An 11592-nucleotide genomic window follows, 5' to 3' on the forward strand; every position below is an offset into this window, starting at 1 on the left:
AGCAGCAAACAAATTGGATGGGCAAGAAAACCAACCAATTGTCAACAATGGGATGACTCAAAGCCCATTGTAGGTTTTGCTATAGTACACAAATGTCTATCAGGAGCAGTCTTCGGTAACAGTGTTGGTCAGAACCTAAAAAGCATGCTTCGTTGTTCATAATGAAGTAGCACTGAAAGTCAGCCAGTAGGTGGCGCCAAATGCTAGAAGAGCTGCTTGTTAAAGTTACGTCTTCCACTGAAATTTTTATTTTCTTCATAGTAGGAGGTGCTGTTGTATGAAAACCAAAGGGTTCATGAAGTTTTTGAGCCGAGACCCACAAACACTATGGACAATATAGCGAGGGCGATGCGTTGTGTTCTATAATAGCCCAGGCAGTTATTTCATTAAATTTGGAAGTCCGAAAATCAGACGGAAGGGTTGGTATCAGAAAAGCATGAAGCTAGGAGGCCTAGAAGCACCTTTTACAGTGACAACGGAGCACGTGTTGTCTTTGTTAAGCGCCTGTCCAACCACAGCAAGACTTCAAAGAAAAGGTGCCACCGCCTTCGTTTACATTCTAATTGAACCTGACACTTAAAAGAAAGTCACTGTAAACCGAGGTATTTGCGTCTCTTAATTCTGCGTGCAAACCTGCTTTTCCTTTCTGCTAAATTGAAAGGAAATCACGTCTCTGCGCTTGCTATTTATTTGCTACAAGCACGCGGGAAACTCCCGTTCCTCCCCCTCTCCCTTCCTTCCTGATTCATTTTCAACGAAAGTGGCAGCTGCCCCTTCCCTCGCGAGCACGCACGCGCCAAAGTTTGAGGACAACCACAAGAGCGCATGTGTGCTTGTCAGTGGAGGAACTGAATATTCCCGTTGACCTGCATCCAAGTATGGAGTGTGGTATTAGAAAGTGAAACACGGTCCGAAATGTCAACATTTTTTTGTTTGAAAAGCGGGTCTATTCCTCCTAAACAGTGAAGTTTGTCACTCACGCTCTCATTGGGGATTCTGTGGAGACACTGGTCTTAGAGTTTGGTGGACTGAATATTGTGTCAACAACATGGCGGATGACATGCCTGCCATATTACAAGTGCATTAATGGCTTTGGCACTAGTAATACTGCAAATGGAATAGCAGTCACGCTTTGATGAAGTGTCCATCCCCCAAACTCTAAATGAGGCCCATTGCCCTGACAATATTTTGAACATAGTAATTGCCCCCCCCCCCTTTTCCATACATAAATGCCATGCTATGAAGTCCTCGCCACACTTTCATGCACCGACTGTGCTTACTGGCTGTTTCTTCAATTCGACAAGGAACGTCGCTGCATGACCTAGGGTAGACCTTCAAAGGAGGATATTTGTGGGTAGCTGCTTAACACCAGTGCTCGAGTTCTTAAACAGAGTCATCCTCTTAAGAAGAGTTACTAAGCGTAGGGGGTTTGTCAGTCAGGCCGACTAAGTCTAGTAGGTGGTACATCAACCTAGAATGGGAGTACGCAGGTTCCAGTCCTAAAACTAACTTGTTCAAAACTGTGCAGTTTCCGCGTGGACACAGTGATTTCACTCAGGAATAAACACCATTACATCCCTTAGACTCAGCCTGGACTTCAGTAAATGCATGTTGCTAGATAACATAAGGCTCCATTGTTGTCTGATTAATCCATTAAAGATCTTGTCTTTTAGCGCACCCCATGAATGTAAAACTGTCCAACTCTCTATTAGCAGTCTCACTTCCACCTGGCCTATGTCAACGTGACTGCCTTATAAATCTGTGTTTGTCTCCATGGGTTGTCTTATAAGCAGCAATCTGGCATGTATACAAGTGGAAATTTGGATGGCAGCAATGGAGACTTACATTCAGACAAATAGTCCTTGTGCAGGATCTCCTCTCCATAAGGCAACTGGCTGTGTGATGACATTTTAAGCGGCCTGCTTTTGGGATACTGTGCGTGTGCTGTTCCATAATATTTGTTATCTTTCTTTGTATTTGTTTCGTTTCCGTCCCCTTCCTTTTTTCTCCTATGTATGCTCATGTTTTTCTAGTCCCTTGTCTTTTAGTTCATTCTTGCATGTAGCAGCTCTCCTCGATTGCTGTCTTGTTGACTCTTTTTACCTGTCCCCTCTGATTGTCTGAGGAGTCTCTCATTTGGCACCTGTAGGTGGGGATACCTTTTGATGCAGTGGTAAGCTCTAATTTATGGGTGTCTGCCATGAAATATGATACAGAGAACTCTGATTTATAGACCATGGAGACCAGACCATGGAGGAAAGTGGCCCTTTGCACTTTCATCCCCATTTTCAATCCGCCGGCCATAAAGGATTTCGCAGACAGCGAGCCAGCCTTGATAGCATTTGAAGACACAATATATAAGGCCTTCGACTCGATTGCTCCTATAAAATTATGTAAAATCCATAAAAAAAACTCTCCAGCACCCCCGAAACGCATAAGAAGAAAATATCTACATATAGAAAGTGGGAACGAAGATGGAGGGAATATAAACTAGAAGAGGATAAACTTACCTATAAAATTACATTCAAGATTATTTAAAAAAATCTAACACTGCCAGAAGATCCCACTTAGGAGACAGAATTAGCGCAGCAAATAACTCCTCTAAAGAGCTTTTTAAAATTCTCAAAGAATTTACTAACCCTTGGGTAGACAGCCCATCAACCCCCTTATCTCAAGAGCTCTGTGATAATCTTGCAGATCATTTCGAACAGAAGATTAATATGATCTATAGATCATTCAATAACAATGAAATAAAGATATCTTCTGATATGATTGCTGCTGATTCAGATCCTAATCCTCCTACATTAGAACTTTTAACACAGCTACTCCTGACCAAGTTGAGGCCCTGCTAAAGAAAATCAAAGCAAGGCCCCTTTGGATCTGGCTCCCCCACATGTTATCACCACTCTGCCTTCAGTCCTAACTGCCCCTATTACAGACATCTGTAACCTCTCATTAAAGACTGCCACCCTCCCGCTGAAATGGAAAACAGCACGAATCAGACCTATTCTTAAAAAATCTCTGGTCGATACTATGGATATGCGGAACTACAGACCCATTATACTACTTCCCTCCTTCTCCAAAATCTTAGAATCTCTGGTGAATAACTAATTGTCATACTATTTAGAGCCTAACAAACTGCTAGACCCCTCTCAGTCAGGTTTCCATGTCTCTCATAGCACAGAATCAGCTTTAAACTAAGTCACAAACACTATCAAGCTAGCTCTAGACAAAGGGACCCCAGCCATGTTAATGCTCCTGGATTTATCAGCAGCGTTTGATACCATCTCCCATCGGATTCTTAGTCAAAGACTGAGGGAGTTTAGTATTGGCGGGAATGCGTTAAAAAGGTTATAAACGTTTCTTTCAAAAAGAACGCATGTAGTGCAGCTGGACTTGTTCAACTCAAAGTCCATAATCCTAGACAAAGGGGTGCGTCAGGGTTCTATTCTCAATGCCACTCTTTTTAATATTTATGTATCCTCTCTGGCAAAGCTCATCAGATCATGTGGTTTTGATACCAACTCCTTTGCGGATGACACACAACTGATAATCACTATGGACACCTATCCTTCTCCGATTAAGGCCAAATTTAGAAATTGCATGCTAAAGATTGTGGCGTGGATGACTGCAAACTTCTTCCAGCTCAACACAAACAAGACTGAGAGTCTCTTGTTTGGAAAAGCCCACGCAGTATGGTCCTCTGACTGGTGGTCCCCGGAATTGGTACCTCCCCCGACTCAGAAAAAATTTAGGTGTCCTATTGGATTATAGCTTATTCATGGATAAACATATTAAAATCATATTGGGCACATGCTGTAGTGTGTTTATCTAGGTACCTGAATCGATATTCCTATTCTCTGCCCTTGTCCGGTTATAAATCAATAATATCTCTACAACGGCATAGAAACCCTTTTCATAATTCAGTCATAGCGCATGCTGTCACATTAAGCAAGCCTACTCCTCCAGCCCCCTAGAAAGCACACCGAGTTCTTAAACAAATCCAAGCCTCCAGCAACCTGGGAAATCCCCGCTTGTATTGTTTTGATTTCGTCCGAGAACTCCTGTAAAGCACTGTAAGAACGACCAGTTCTTAGTGACATCTTTATTGACGTCTTATGTCCATCCTTACGTCAAACCCGGCACCTTTCAGGTATAAATATACCAACGCTGCCTTAAGCAAACACACGGTGGTAATCCTGGAGCAGAGCAGCTACTACTTCCGAAGAGCCCAGCTGATGCGAGAGCCCACGGACGCTACCCCTCCCTTTTGACGCGCTGAGAAAGACGCTGTCTTTTCTCTTGCCGAGAAATCCAGCCTCCGGCGTTTCCAGCTTACCCTTGCGGGTGACTGGGATACCGAGTCCTGAGAGAGAGATACCAGCCCTCCTGCCTTCTAATATCCAGGTACTGAACTGACTAAACCCTTACAGAGAATTCTTGAGTCAGATTCTTGGCAAAACAAACTTAACTTAAACTGCTACTTACTTACTCCTTCCCACGTATTAGGCTTAGGTCAGGTAAACCGGGGTAGGCGTAGTTAGAAGCACCAGTTGAGTACGATTAGTCAATGTATATATGTATGTATCTATTTTATCCATTTTAAAGTATCATATGGCTAAGAAACCATATCCATGCTTTTACAGTATTATTTCATAATCCTGCTTTTACTGTATGCACTTTACTTTACTACAAGTATTGCAATTGTAGCAATTCATTTCTCTTGTATGAGGAAAGAGACTGCTCAATAAATAACATCTTTTATTGAAAACGCCTGTCTCTCTTTTTCTCTGCAATCTGGTGAAACTAAATACGCACTTTTGACTGAGTGAAATAGCTGTCTTTTGTTTTCACACGACTCTAGAGATACACTCTTATTCAGGGAGAGCAAAGTTGTCATGTTTTATGGTTGTCAGAAACTAAATCCCTTCTTGTCTATCCTGGGAGGTTAAACTCCTCCTCGCTTATTCGAGAAAGTTTCTAGTGAACTCTGAGCTAGCTGGCAAACACTTAAGTCTAATATAGTCAGTAGAGACCTAGATAACCTCAGTCCTACGTCTACACTACTGAAGATATTATTCCAATGCGCAGAGCCTATTGGGACTATAGGAACTACACTACATGGCGCCCAACGTTTGGTAAGGCGATAAATCTAACGCAAGACGTTAGAGTAACTCAGTCGTGCTTTTTCACACAGACCCTTTCTCCCGTAAATACTCCAAAGACGTCTGGAGTGGGTCAAAGGTTAAAATCCGCCGGAACTTAGTAGGAAGAGATTTCTATGTATAGTTTTTGGTTTATTCAACGTTGAAGGATACAGTGTTCCAATATATTGTGCACCTAATCTTTGTTTCCTTGAAACTTGATCTGAAAACAAAAACCTTTCTGCCAGTAACATGGGGGAAAGTGAAGAAGAAAGGGAGGCAGCTAGAATGGCAGCTCGACTCCTAGAGGATGACAATAGTCTCCTGCAGACTGACCCGGATGCAATACTCATTCCGGTCAACATAAGGAAAACTATAACTCTTAAACTTATAGAAAATGGACTGACATCGAGAGGTGGTACGGTCATATTCGTAATTGAGGCACATGAATATCGGCAGACAGAGGTATTCTATTCATGGATAAACTTTCCAGCAGCAAACGCTGTCACACACGAGTTCCACTATTACAAAATAGAGGAACCTCCGGATGACTACACTCCTTTCGAGGAGGTGGAAATCCCATTAAAATACCAAGAGCACCTGCTCTGGTTTAAAGGCGCCCTAAAACATAATAATCACATCACCAGGCTCGGTCCACTAGGTAGACCAGGAGCAACGTGGCCGGTTCTAGCCAGCTACACACCACATCCAGACATCGAAAAAATGTCAATACCAGAACTTTCAGCACAGCTAAAACAACTGATTAAAATACATAGACAATTAGTCCAATATGTAATGCGGACTTCAACAGTTCAACCAGCTATTAACATTCCACAGCTGACCCCTCATCAGGGGAACACAAATAAAATTACACCACAGAACATACAGTCATGTCTGGGTAAAGTACCCATAAAACGGGAACAATTTCATTCTGGTTAGCACAAAAAATAACTCAAATAGAGGCAGTATTTCCGGATACTACCCCTGTTGAGAAACACAGAATTCTGACTATCTGTCTTCCATTGGGGATCGCACCACATGTGGAGGACTGTGACACTTGGGGCACAGTCTTTGCTTCCATTTACACAAAAACACATGGTATTCCGTCCATGGCGGTAATACCCGATGTGCTAAGACAGATTCAAAATGAATACGGTCCAGAACCTGCTTTAACTCAGGGTATGAAACTACTGAAAGACTTCAAGCAGGTCTCAGCTTTATTATTATCAAACATAAAAGGAGAAGCAGCATCTGTGGCGATCCGCCAGAAATTGAAAGAAACAGATATAGCAGAACAGCCATTTGAACTTGCCAGAATCATAGAAAAATCCTATGAAGAGCTAGGAAGAGATAGTTTGGGTGGGAAACCAATAAAACCCCAACTAACTGAAAATCCTGAAAAAATATTTATTAAAAATAATCTAAACACTCCAAAAAAGAGCTGGGATGGAAATAAACAATCCACTCCCAAAGAAAAAAGATTCCAGTCCAGAGGAAGGTCTCCTCGGCGGAGAGAACGATCTCCAGACCAAGGACACAAGTCTCCCCAGAGGGAGCCCTCTGAAAAAAGATATAACCTTAGAAATAGGGATAATCTAAAGAAACCTGATAGATATCAAGATATTGATACACGTCCCTCTCGATCTTTTCAGACTTCCTCGCAGAAATCGGAAAGAAGAGGACGGTCAGAACAAAGGGAAGAGCACGTCAAGTCCAAAGACAAGGAACCTGCTCATCAAAGTAAAAAATTACAATTTCCAAAAAAGAAGGTAGCCAGTATTAAAGTAATCAAACATGCCGAGGATCCTGAGGACACAGCTGAAAAACGGAGAGTGGGCTCAGACAATGCTAGACAGCGCAGCAGAAGTGAGCATAGCTCGCAAGATCCTGATGAATCAACTGGAGACAGTGGACACGAATGAATACATTCAAGTGGAAACTGCAGATACCAGAGTTAGCAAACCTCATCAAATATACGAAATAACATTACGTACAGAGGGAGATAAGACTAGGAAAATAAGGGGTCTATTTTGGGATAACCTCTCCAAAGGCTATGCCATCCTTTTAGCTGAAAAAGACTGGCCACCAGAGTTTGTCAGGGAGTGCCCTCATGGCGAAGAAATGATTATGCCTGCCTTCTCAAATCACATTTCAATTCATAAAAAATATACACTTGTGAAAGTGGGGAGTAGCCCAAGCTCCTGCATTATATAAAAACCATGTCGGATGGGATGAGGACTCTCCTCCTCACAAAATCCAGTTAAAATGTCAACCAACTGCACAAGGCAGTACCCAATTAAGCAAGAAGCTAAACAAGCATTGGCATTGCCAATAGGTCTCGCTTGTGGGACCTTATGAGTATTTAGTTTTGCAGCACAATATCCTTGGTGCAACAAGGACATTGTGCTGCAAAACTAAATACTTATAAGGTCCCACAAGCGAGACCTATTGGCAATGCCAATGCTTGTTTATTTTTACAGGTAACTACAAAACAACTAAAGGCAACAACGTTAAGGGGGAACAACAAAGAGTGGGGGATGACATAAATAGAAGCTAGGAAGGCACGATAGAAAAAAAATAAAATAAATGACAATGTGTGCTCTGACCCCCTTCAGAGTAGGAGAGATTTTGGGATAGAAGTTTCAGTACACAATGGGTGCAGGTACAATAGACGGGAAAAAAAGGACTTCCGTTTTTTTATTGTGTGTATGTAAAGCGCTCTGATACCTACGGGTCAAGCTAGCGCTATATAAAAACTTTTAAAATAAAATTAATAAATTATCGTACAGGTGATGCTATTTAAATATTTTCATATGTATTTAGGAATGTGCTGCTTATAACCTTTCGGACACTTAAGCACTTCGGCATTGAGTGCACATAAGAGAAAATAGACGTAATGCCGATATTCAGAAAATTAACCCATTCGCTTCTGCAAGCATAATGAGCTCTGAGCGCCTTTGACGTGAGCCCAGCATTAACTTGTTTGAATGTGAAGCCTGCCAACTCACACAGCTGCCACAGTGTGCCACGCGATACCAGCAGTCTCCAGACTAAGAGCCGATATTACACAATGACCACGGACGAGCTGAAAGCCCTACACGAGGTTTTCCAGCTTGCGTGTAGAAACAATGCACAATTGACACCCATTACAGATTTTGCAGCTTCCCTGGGGCACAGAATCGTAGCTTCAGAAGTCTTTTGTTTCTGTTTTAGGACAGGGTATCAGTGCGAATGTTGTTTGATTATACGAGGACAGTGCCTGGAGAGTGTAGTGCTGGGATTCAATGGTAAACACACGCAAAACCTCCCGGACATATGTTTTATGCGAATGAAGCCTGACGGAGGCGGTAGCAAAAAAAAAAGAAGCCTTTGATGCAGCAGGGGGCGGAGAGCAGGGGGCGGAGCGGGAAGAGCTGCTGGCGTGGGAGGGTGATTGATGGGATACAAGCGATTCCCTTAAGCAAAAGCAAATGGTGGGGGCCTGAAGGAGGAGGGGGTGCGAGGGATGAGTGAGGATGGGGTAGCAGGGGGGGGAACACGGCCTGGGGGAAGCTGGCTGGGGAGGGGGAGGAGAAATCCAAGGAAGGCTGTGTGCGGGGAGAGAGGAGAGGAGAGAGGGGAGGTGCTGTAGGAGGGAGGGAGGCTGAGGGAGGCTGATGCGCGTTCGTGTTTGATCACGTGGTTCACGTGAACTTCATGAAAACGCCAGCAAAAAGCTGGTGGTTTCACGAGCAGTTTGCCCACTTGAATTCTCGCTCTGCTCGATGCTTGCGCGCATCGATAGGTCGCGAGACCTAAAAACAGGTCAGGGAGATTTAGGATCAACTTGAATACCAGGGGGTGATTGAAACATGCACCTCACAAATGAACAATCCTTTGTTTCCTGTCTCCAAACCAGACGAGTCATATCGTCTAGTTTTGGACTACAGACACCTTAATTCATGTTGCAAAACTTTTGCAGTACAAAACTCACATAGTGCAGCACTAATGAATAACATTGTGCGCAAAAAATACAAAACAACATTAGACATCTCTAATGGATTCTTTTGTCAAAACATAGCACCTGAAAGCAGGTATTTGACCGCTTTCTCAATAATGGGCTCGCAGATAAATTCTGTCGACTCCCACAGGGGTTCAAGAACAGCCCAGGATTATTTTCAGCAAGAGTAACAGAGTTACTACAAATATATGATGATGAGGCATTATCTTATGTCGATGACATCTATCTAACAGATGATGACTTGGATACTCACTTGAAAAGAGTGAACACCATAATACTTGGGTTCGCAGCAGAGGGTTACAAATTCAACTTTAAAAAGTCACGAATTGCCCATCTAACTGTCCTGTTTTTAGGATATGAATTATCAAGTGAAGGCAAAAGCCTGGCAGACAATTTCCTAGAGAAATGCGCTGTAATCCAAGCACCAGGAACGCTTAAAAACTTACAATCAATTCTAGGTTTCCTGAATTTCGGAAGAACTTACATTCTAAATTATGCAGAGAGGGTTAAGCCTCTCTATGAACTAATAAAACCAGATTTTAAAACAATCAATTGGACTCAAAAACACACAGAAATTTTGAGATCATTGCAAACAGACATGTAAGCTAAAACAAAATTGCAAACACGCGATAACACACGCAACCATGTAATCCGGGTCATCCCAGGAAGATGCGGATTCACATACCTAACCTCTAATGAGGGAGAAACGGTACCAATAGCATACAAATCACATTTGTACACAGAAGCTGAAAAAACATTCAGTATTAAGGAAAACATTGTACATGCGGTTCAAACAGCTGTAGCAAAAGAAAGAGCCCAGGCCGAAGGCAGACGGATTACTGTTATAACAGCAGAATCAGCCTTTGAGGCATTAACAAGCCCATGTAATTTAACTACCGTGGCATTAAATCCAAAATGGATACAATGGGAAAATTCTCTTGCTACAGATAAAGTGAAATACTATTTTGACCCGAACATGAAAAGGTTACAAAATCTAGAATATGAAAGAGAATATCCTCTGCCAATCGACATTCTGCCCATACGACAGTACGCCTGTGTAATATATACAGACTGATATGCAGAACCCTCAGTTTGGGGAAAACAAGCCTATAACGCCACATGCGGGATTATTAAATACGCGTGGCGCGGAAGTAAATTGGGACCTCTGGTAACAATATCACACTCTGTAAAGAACAATTCAGAACAACAAACTGAAGTTATAGCTTTAAAAAAGGCGCTAGATAATGCCGCTCGCGAATTCCCGACACTAATAGTGTGCGATTCATATTACTGCGTCAAATCATACAATAAAGACTTGCAGAAATGGGTTCAAAACGGTTACAAAGATGACACAGGTGCCACAATAAAGCAAAAATCGCTTTGGGAACAAGTAGTTCTTTTACAGAAAGGACTACCAAAGACTCACGTGATACATTCATTGAGTCATGAACGTGATGGCGTTCACGTTACAGGGAATTCATTGGCTGAGACAGCCACAGCGGAAGCAACTAAACCGGCTTCTGTAGCTACAAAAAAGCGTTCAGAAAAATACATAGACGGGGAAACCATGCTGGCAGTAAAAACGTCATCAAAAGGCGACTGTGCAGCGCTACCCGTCAACTATCCACTCAATTATACATACATAATCGATGGAAACTCCGTTCCTTTTGCTCAAATCCCTGGAGTGGGGGATAGAGTGATTCCAAACACGAGCAGGAGAGAGAAACTTATTAATAGTAGACGCACACATGGGGGAAGGTCTAGGGCATCGAGGGATCTTGAAATCTCTGAATTACAATCAGAATACTGGTGGCCGGGAATGAGCCTGCAACACTACAAATTTGCATTTTACTGTCAAACTGCAACAGAGATCGCAGTGGCGAACTGCCCGGAGTATTACCATTGCCCTTCTTTTAGATATCACAAGAATATCAATACGAAATACACAGAAAAAATGCGTCCCATTAATATTATTTAAGACTAGTTTCACTTAAAATGTGGCCCCAGCGCACGGCTGACGCCAGAACTGTTATAAAAGATTTGCGAGTCTTTATCGGCACATACGCAATTGGCATGCTACATTCTGACCAGGGTCCTGCTTTTAGCTCTCGAGCTTATAAGGAGGCCATGACCAGCATGGGCATTGCATTGCGGTATTCTTGTCCCTTCCATCCTGAGGGAAACGGGCTTGTGGAAAGAAAAAAACGAGACATAAAGCAATCTATAACGGCAAAGGTATTAGGTTCGGGGGTTGGGTGGGTCAAACATTTAACAAGTGTCCAACGTAGTCTTAATAATCTGCCAAGAAATTCTCTAAAAGGTTTCAGTCCGTACAAACTATTGTTCGGGACTAGAATGCATATCCAGGATCTCGATAGTCAAACTTCAGTGGTAGAAGGAAAATGCTTTGATATCAAAGATCGTTTGGCTATTTTACAGGACTTAAAT

Source organism: Lissotriton helveticus, chromosome 12 (genome assembly GCF_964261635.1).
Source record: "Lissotriton helveticus chromosome 12, aLisHel1.1, whole genome shotgun sequence".
In the NCBI taxonomy this organism is placed as follows: Eukaryota; Metazoa; Chordata; class Amphibia; order Caudata; family Salamandridae; genus Lissotriton; species Lissotriton helveticus.